The sequence below is a fragment of the Pseudorasbora parva genome, chromosome 5 (genome assembly GCF_024679245.1).
Source record: "Pseudorasbora parva isolate DD20220531a chromosome 5, ASM2467924v1, whole genome shotgun sequence".
NCBI classification, from domain to species: Eukaryota; Metazoa; Chordata; class Actinopteri; order Cypriniformes; family Gobionidae; genus Pseudorasbora; species Pseudorasbora parva.
Genome location: NC_090176.1, coordinates 32,057,890 through 32,066,847, shown reverse-complemented (window position 1 = coordinate 32,066,847; position 8,958 = coordinate 32,057,890).

Here is an 8,958-nt window from a genome sequence, read left to right as displayed (position 1 = left end):
TCAGCAGTGATTGCCATTTAATATCCACATGATGGATAGGGAACATTAGCATAGATCCACACCCTCTCTTTTAGCATGAGGTATGGATGTAATCAGAGACACATGTCACAAATCTAGGACAAGTCATATCCATTGTGAAAAAGACGGTGGCATCACGCAGAGGATCTTGACGCAAGTACCTCCACGAAGTCCATCTGTGAAAGGAGCTCCAGTGGAACACTTGCATCTGTACTAATCCAGCTTTGGCTGAAAGGCATTTTACAGTCATTGTTTTTCATCTGCCCCCGTTCACAGAGGTTGTCAAGTGTATTGGGTTTCGTCGTATGAATCGGGCAGATTACAGGGAACACCAATTCTGTGGCACACTTGAAAAGGATTACGGCTTGAGGAGCGTGTGGTAGGGGGCTCTGGTGGCTCCTTGGATTCAGTGGGACTTGCTAATCCCTTTAAATCAGTTCTGTTAATCCCTCTTCCACTCTCCTAGCCACTGCATCTGCACTAACGCTCACACCGTCTTCCTTTGTACCCCCAGTGGTTGTCTAAGTGCAGCATTATTTGGTTCCCTAATTATCTCATTTTAGCATCCTCCATTAGCACTACACTAGGGGAAGCACCACCAAACCTCAACAACAAGTGTTGACAGCACAGCATCAGATTGCATTTGAGCTCATCAATATATGCACATCGTGGGACCCTTGTGGACATTACAACGGGGGAAACGCATTATGAATTAGTTACATTCACTTGCTAATTTGCTAACAGCTTTTTCTGTATGCATCCTCACCATATCTATTAACAGCTATTACTTTCCAGTTATTCTAACTTTCAACTTCACTGCAAACCCAAGCTCAAAATACTTATTTATAAATAATTACTTATTAACTACAAATTAAACAAATTAGTTCAGTTAAAGTAACCGTTATGCGTATTTAGTCTTTCTTTGTCTTTTCGCTTTCTTTGTCTTTTGAGTTCACAGCACTGACATATTTTAAATAAACTGAACTGTTTCGTTGTTTTGAGTTGCATGAACGCATAATTTAATTTAGACTAACTTAAGTTTAACTGAAACTAGGCTGAGATTTTTTTATTTCCCAGCATGATTTGCCTATGGCACTCGAATGGGAGAGTAAATACTAAAATGAAGTGTTATATAATGTATTTTGTGCGAGGTTAATGGTAAATAAGATTTGGTATAGATTAATGGTTTGTTATGCTAATGTAGAAGAGTTTCTGTTAATGTATGTTTTTGGAGAGTTACCATCATAGTGACAAGTGGCACATGTTGCTTGGTTTGAAAACATGTAACTTTTCAAACAAAGTTACATGTTTTAAGTTGCTGTACTTGTTCAGTAAGTGCTATACCATGCTAGCCTGACAAGCCAGACCCACATCAAGATGTTTGATCAGAAAACTCATCATTAACAGGGCTCAATCAGAGGGGCGGGATAAACGGTTGTCTTTCAAACTCCCTCTGCACGCGATAGGATAGCGCTACCACCAGCCAGAGCAATGAAGGTGAAACAGAGCTTGTTGATAGATTAAACATTCGCCGTATCCGGTCGGCAAAACTCCGAACACATCTTCCCTTTTTAAGAATGACTTCAGTGCCGTTCTTTGTTCTTTTCTCAGAGAAAAGCTTAACTCCAAGTCTTCCAGAATCGCAGTCAAAGCTGATTCGAATGACCGCTGTTCACCAGTTTCTGTGTTTACTAGAAGCATGCAAACGCAACTCGGCCGTCATCATTATGGCCCCGCCCACCGACTCTATACATGATGTGATTGGCCCGACAAGAGTTTGGTGTTTACAGCTCAGAAGGGTATTGAGAGTTGCTAGACGACACTCGCAGCAGATAAGATTTGCTGCCGCTAGGGTGCGTCTAGATTTCTACACTGTAAAAAATTATTTGTTGACTTAACTTAATATATTTTGTTATCTTTTTGCATTGATTTTTTTAAGTTTCTCTTACTTATTTGAATAAGTTATCTGAACTAATTCCATTTAGTAATAAAAACTTCCCCTTTAGTTTTCTGAACTTAAATGTTCTAGTCATCATAACTTCACTTTAGTTTTCTGAACTTAAATGTTCTAGTCATCATAACTTCACTTTAGTTTTCTGAACTTAAATGTTCTAGTCATCATAACTTCACTTCAGTTCCCTTATCGAGGGAACTTCCCACTGCGTCGAAACGCTTTGGGGATGCTCCCTAAGCATCAGCGAATCTGAAGCCTGAATAAACACTAGTCCAATCCGATTGGTCGTGCGTGATGACGTCATTGTGACGGCGTACCCGGAAGTATAAAAGGGGGGCCGGCGCATAATGGCGGCAGTTTTTGCTCTTCAGCATAGCGCTCTCTGTTTGGTCTGTCTATTTACTGTTGTCTGTCCAGTTGCGAGTGTGTGTGTGAAAGATTTATTTAAAAAGTATGGAAGAGAGAAGGAGTGCATTTAGGCAGTGTGTGCATCCGTGTCCCCGTTACATCTCGGGATCGGATACACACCTGTTATGTGTGCAGTGTCTGGGTGTTCAGCACGCTCGGGCGGCTCTCGAGGGAGCCATCTGTGAACACTGCGAGCTGCTGACACTCAGACTGCTCCGCTCTCGGCTGGCCGTGTTCGATGAGACCGGCCAGCCTCGTGAGCCCCGTGGTTCTGGACCCGCGGTCGCTGAGGCGGCTCGGCGTCGCAGATCATGGGGCTCACAGCGGGACTTGTCAGAGGGTTTCGGGACTGCCGCGGCACTTTCCCAATCCTCCCCTGACAGTTCCGACGATCTTCCTCCCCGTGTGGAAGCCCGCTTGGCGGCATCTTCCCCCGGGTTGGAGGGTCCGATGCTTGAGCTGTCTGATTCTGAGGAATTAGATGTGCTCAGCATCGAGGCGGGTGACGTTAAAACACCATACACACTGCTTCACTCATAAAATAAGGTGCTCAGGCAGTCCCCGAGGGGGCTGCCTGTAGTAACTCGGTGTTCTCCGTTCCCGTGCGGAAGCCCGCGATGCGGCTCTTCCCCGGGAGGGAGAACCAGATGCTTGAGCGATCTGATTCCGAAGAATTAGATGTGCTCAGCGTCGACGGAGTGAAGCAAACGAGAGCCCGCCACCTTATAATGCAGGCTCGATCTCGCGTTGCCGAGGCAGCGCGTGCATTAAGGGTCTGCAACAGAAGTGAACACACGCTATATGTGTACATGTGATACTGTTTAGCGAGGCTTGCAGTCAGCCCCTGAGGGTGCTGGCTGTGGTCGTTGAGAAATGTCTCGTAGCGTACAGAAACGTGCGTTTTCGAGTGTTTCAGCCTCGCGCCTGTGGCTTTCATCTCGAGGGATGAAAGCCAAATATGTTGGGAACGATTCGAATCTCGCGTTGCTGAGGCAGCGTGTAGATGACGAGTAGTTGAATACATATTTAAACAGTATGGTCTGGTGATTAGGGCTGCATTTAATTCTGAGGAATTTAAATTAAACATTATCTGGCTTTGAGGAGTTAGATATGTCTATTCAGCCTATCATTCAGCATGTTCACGTGATGGGTGATTATGGTGGCATTTATTTCTGAGGAATTAAATGGGATTTATCTAACTTTGAGTAGTTAGATTATCAGCCTATCATCCCAGTTGTGTTCACTATTTGGGTGTTTTTGGTGGCATTTAATTCTGTGCAATTAAATGGGATTTATCTGACTTTGAGGAGTTAGGTATTTCAGCCTATCATCCAAATTGTGTTGCTCCCGGGGAGCGTTCGAGATCGCCTCCTCTGTGGAGTCTTCTGGAAGTCGATGCTGCGATCCGCCGTCTACGACGCTCGGGCCACATTGGCTTCCAGCGAACGCATGCTGCTCTAGCCGCCTCTAGAAAGACTGCAGCTGGGCAGCAAACGCGTTCGCACACCGAAAATCCTCCCCGACTAAGCCCTGCCGGGTGGCCGCTTCAGGGGGTCGGGCAGGAGGCTCGGTGGGTACCAGAGACCAGCCTTGAGAGGCTGGTTCCCCTAGTAGAATATATCAGCGCATAGTCATTATGCTCCTGAATATATCTGTTGGGCCCTGTGTACCATGGGCAAAGGGTGCAGACTGCAGTTCAGTGTTCCACCACCGGGGTTCATCGGTGTGGCCTGGATAGTGGTGTGCCCAGCCCAGTGGCCTGCTGGCCAGCCCCCTCTCCAGAGGAGCGATCGAGGTCGCCTCCTCTGTGGAGTTTTCTGGAAGTCGATGCTGCGATCCGCCGTCTATGACGCTCGGGCCACATTGACTTCCTGCGAACACATGCTACTCTAGCCGCCTCTAGGGAGACCTCGGCTGGGCAGCGAACGTGTTCGCACACCGAAAATCCTCCCCGACTAAGCCCTGCCGGGTGGCCGCTTCAGGGGGTCGGGCAGGAGGTGTGGTGGGTACCAGAGACCAGCCTTGAGAGGCTGGTTCCCTTAGTAGAATATCTCGGCGCATGGTTATGCTCCCGAATATATCTGCTGGGGCCCTGTGTACCTTGGGCAAAGGGTAGAGACTGCAGTTCAGCGTTCCACCACCGGGGTTCATCGGTGTGGCCTGAATAGTGGTGTGCCCAGCCCAGTGGCAGGTAGGGAACAGGAAGTGTGCTCCCTGAGGGTAAAGGAGGCTATATTGTGTATCCCTCCGCCAGACAGGGAGTCCGGCTTTACGGTCGCTACCTCATGGTTCCCAAAGAGGATGGAAGAGTGCGCCTATTATTAAATCGGAGGTACTTGAACCGTTCTCTGAGGAGATTCAGGTTCAAGATGCTCATTATCCCATCGTGAGTCAGATCCAGTCCGAGGACTGGTTCGTCACGATGTATCTAAAGACGCATATTTCATATCTCCATCCTTCCTGCCCACAGGAGGCCTGAGGTTCGCTTTCGGGGGCGAGGCGTACCAATATCGGGTTCTTCCCTTCGGCCTCACTGTTAAGCACACCACTGTGAAGCACTTTCAGAGAGTGCTGGGGCACATGGCAGCAGCGTCCAACATGATACCGTTCGGCCTGCTACACATGAGACCCCTCCAGTGGTGGTTGAAAACCAAGGGGTTTTCCCCCAGAGGGAATCCTTTTCGTATGATCAGGGTAACGCGCAGATGCCTTCGTTCCCTAGTCATATGGAAGAAACCTTGGTTTCTGTCCCAGGGGCCAGTGTTGGGAGCGTCCTGTTGCCGGAAATCCGTTTCAACAGACGCCTCCCTCACTGGTTGGGGCGCGGTCATGGACGGCCGCTTTGCGAGGGGCCCATGGGAGGGCCGTCATTCCTCCTGGCACATAAATTGCCTGGAGATGATGGCGGTCTACAAAGCTCTCAGGAGCTTTTCTCCCGGACCTCCGCGGCCAACATGTCCTGGTGCGGACAGACAATACAGCTGTCGTAGCGTACCTCAATCGCCAGGGAGGGGTAAGATCGCGCCCTCTGTGCAGATTGGCGCATCTAATCCTCCTGTGGTCCCAGGGGAAACTGTTGTCCATCAGGGCAATGTATGTCCCGGGGGTTCAAAATCAGGGAGCAGACATCCTGTCGAGGCAGGGGCTGAGGCCCGGGGAGTGGCGGCTCCACCCCGAAGTGGTGGAGGCCATATGCGAGAGGTTCGGCCCAGTGGAAGTGGATCTGTTGCGTCTCGAGAGACGTCCCACTGTCCACTGTGGTTCTCCCTCACGCATCCAGCCCCGTTGGGGTTGGATGCCATGGTGCAGACGTGGCCGAGGCTGCGTCTGTACGCATTTCCCCCGATTGCTCTGCTCCCGGGAGTCCTGGAGAGGGTCCGTCGGCAGGGGGTCAGTCTACTTCTGGTAGCACCCCGTTGGCCGACGCGAGTTTGGTTCTCAGATATCATAGCCCTGCTGGCAGGTCATCCATGGCAGATTCCTCTGAGGAGGGATCTCCTGTCTCAGGCGGCGGGGACGATATTCCACCCCCGGCCGGAGATTTGGAACCTTTGGGTCTGGCCCCTGAGGGGGCCAGGTACCTAGAGGCTGGCCTGTCGGCAGACGTGGTAGAGACCTTACTCAGTTCCAGGGCTCCGTCCACAAGGAGACTGTACAGCCTCAAGTGGAATGTGTTTTCCACTTGGTGTAGGGGGCGTGAGGTGGACCCAGTTAACTGCCCAGTGGCTTCAGTGCTGGAGTTCCTCCAAGATCGCTTCTCTGCGGGCCTAACCCCGTCCACACTCAAGGTGTACGTGGCTGCCATTGCGGCTTTCCACACTCCTCTGGGTGATGGGCCTCTGGGTAGGCACCAGTTGGTTGTACAGTTCCTCCGTGGGGCTCGGAGGATGAGGCCTGTGGCTCAGTCCAGAGTTCCAACCTGGGACCTGGCAGTGGTTCTCGAGGGGTTGGCTGAGGCCCCCTTCGAGCCACTGGAGTCAGCAGAACCGAAAAATCTGACCCTTAAGGTGGCCTTTCTACTCGCCATCTCCTCTCTAAGGAGAATGGGGGATCTCCAGGCCTTGGCAGTAACGCCGACTTGCCTGGAGTTTGCCCCGGGTGGAGTGAAGGCCATCTTACACCCTAGGCCGGGCTATGTGCCTAAGGTCCCATCGAGGGTGGTCAGGTCTTTGGTTCTGCAGGCATTTCATCCTCCGCCTCACATGACGGCGGAAGAGGGGAGACTTCACCTACTCTGCCCGGTCAGGGCACTCAGGGTGTATCTGGCGAAGTCCGCACAGTGGAGGAGATCTCAACAATTGTTGGTGTGTTTTGGCTCACCCAAGAAGGGGTTGCCTGCGTCTACCCAGACAATCAGTAACTGGATTGTCCAGGCAATAACCAGGGCTTATCAGGTGCGCAGTTTGCCTTCACCTGTAGCCGTGAGGGCACATTCCACCAGAGGCATGGCCTCTTCGGTGGCCCTCCTTTCTGGGGTCCCCTTGCAGGATATCTGCGAGGCGGCGGGGTGGGCTACTCCACACACTTTTATCAGGTTCTATAGCCTGGATCTCCCTGCGACGCCTGGCGCGAGGGTGCTCCAACCCTAGTTGTGCCCGGTCTCCGGCTTCACACTAGGACAGGCGCTACCCTCGGTGTGGCCTAGTGGGTACTCGTTCCCCAAAGCGTTTCGACGCAGTGGGAAGTTCCCTCGATAAGGGAACGGCTCGGGTTATGTATATAACCCTTGTTCCCTGAGAGGGAACGAGCACTGCGTCGTACCGCCACACCTCGGCACGCCTGGAGCGCATGCTTCAGAGCAGAAAACTGCCGCCATTATGCGCCGGCCCCCCTTTTATACTTCCGGGTACGCCGTCACAATGACGTCATCACGCACGACCAATCGGATTGGACTAGTGTTTATTCAGGCTTCAGATTCGCTGATGCTTAGGGAGCATCCCCAAAGCGTTTCGACGCAGTGCTCGTTCCCTCTCAGGGAACAAGGGTTATATACATAACCCGAGCCGTTTTCTGAACTTAAATGTTCTAGTCATCATAACTTCACTTCAGTTTTCTGAACTTAAATGTTCTAGTCATCATAACTTCACTTTAGTTGGTTGCAAAGCTGCTTTAATAAGTATTAATTGCATTACTATATTGATTTGTAAATTACATTTGATTTAGAATAAAACCTATAGCAAATTAAAATCACAGCAACACATATCAGTACACATGTATATTTATTGCAAAAACAAACACCAAAAACAACCACACAAAAGGTCTGAAATGTCCTTTCTTCAGAAAATTGCAAAAAGAAACGGCACAGACTGTTAAACACCTCTGATATGGCTTTATACCATTTTAATTTAAACTTAATTTAAGTTCATTTTAATTAACAATGTGTAAGCTCTCAAGCTTCAGTACATTTATCAATGAGCATAAACAGCACATATGCACCAGTGTTACCTCACTGCATTTTTTTCAGCTTTGCAGCTCTCCCCAACCATTAAACCTAGATTAAAAATAAAAATAAAATAAAAAGTTGGATAACCTCATAGCTCGAGCCCAAACAGTGTGGCAAAGGCATTTAGGGCATCTTCTAGATCCATGACCACAATCTCCGTCTAGTATGACATCCACATCCACAACATCATATGGGAAGGCACTATCATGTCTGATGTCCTCACTCATGGTCAAGATGCCCTAAATTAACCCCATGAACAATGTCTCTCTCATCATCATCTGGCTGGAAAAAAATGAGACACAGATACAAATTTTAAGTGGTGCTGTCATAAAATATTTATTCAAACATACATTAAATACTAAAGAACAGCAATACAATAACCATGCAATATAGTAAATATACTTTTTCTAGCTGACAGAATATTTTTTCTGAGGTAAATGTGACACGACATTGCTTAAAAGCTATTTATTGACGTTTATTAACGTTTGCGCAGTTGAAACACTGCGATTACATGAGACAATACAGATTTCATACATTGTACTGTATCTTTAAACATATTCTCTGATGTTCATACATGTTTATTTCATGCTGTATCTACTAGTAAAGTGCAATATTCAAATGCAAAAAAGCAACAAAAACAACATTTAAAACCACTGTCATATTAAAGGGTTAGTTCACCCAAAAGTAAGAATTAGCCCATGATTTACTCACCCTCAAGCCATCCTAGGTGTATTACATTCTTGTTTCAGACGAATACAATCACAGGGCTTGACATTAAGCATGTTCATGTGCTTGTCCTTCGTACAAGTAAATCGTTCATTCACTTGGCCAAATAAAAAATGTGCTTGTCCGGAAAAAAGTTCGATATTTTTTTGTTTTTCCGTGCGTGTGTGCGTTGTAAATATAATTTATTTTGAAGCAATATTCTCCCCAGTGTTCAATCAGCTTTGACATATTTAAATATGCATATTTGTGATTTAAAAAAAATAATTGAATCATTTGAAATGTATGATATTTTTACCTTTTATAAAGGGGATTTTCCCCCTAATCTTATTAAATAAAGGCTCTGCTTCAGGTTTCATTCTATATTGTTAAATTTGATCAATACATTAAATTAAAATAAGACAATATAAGG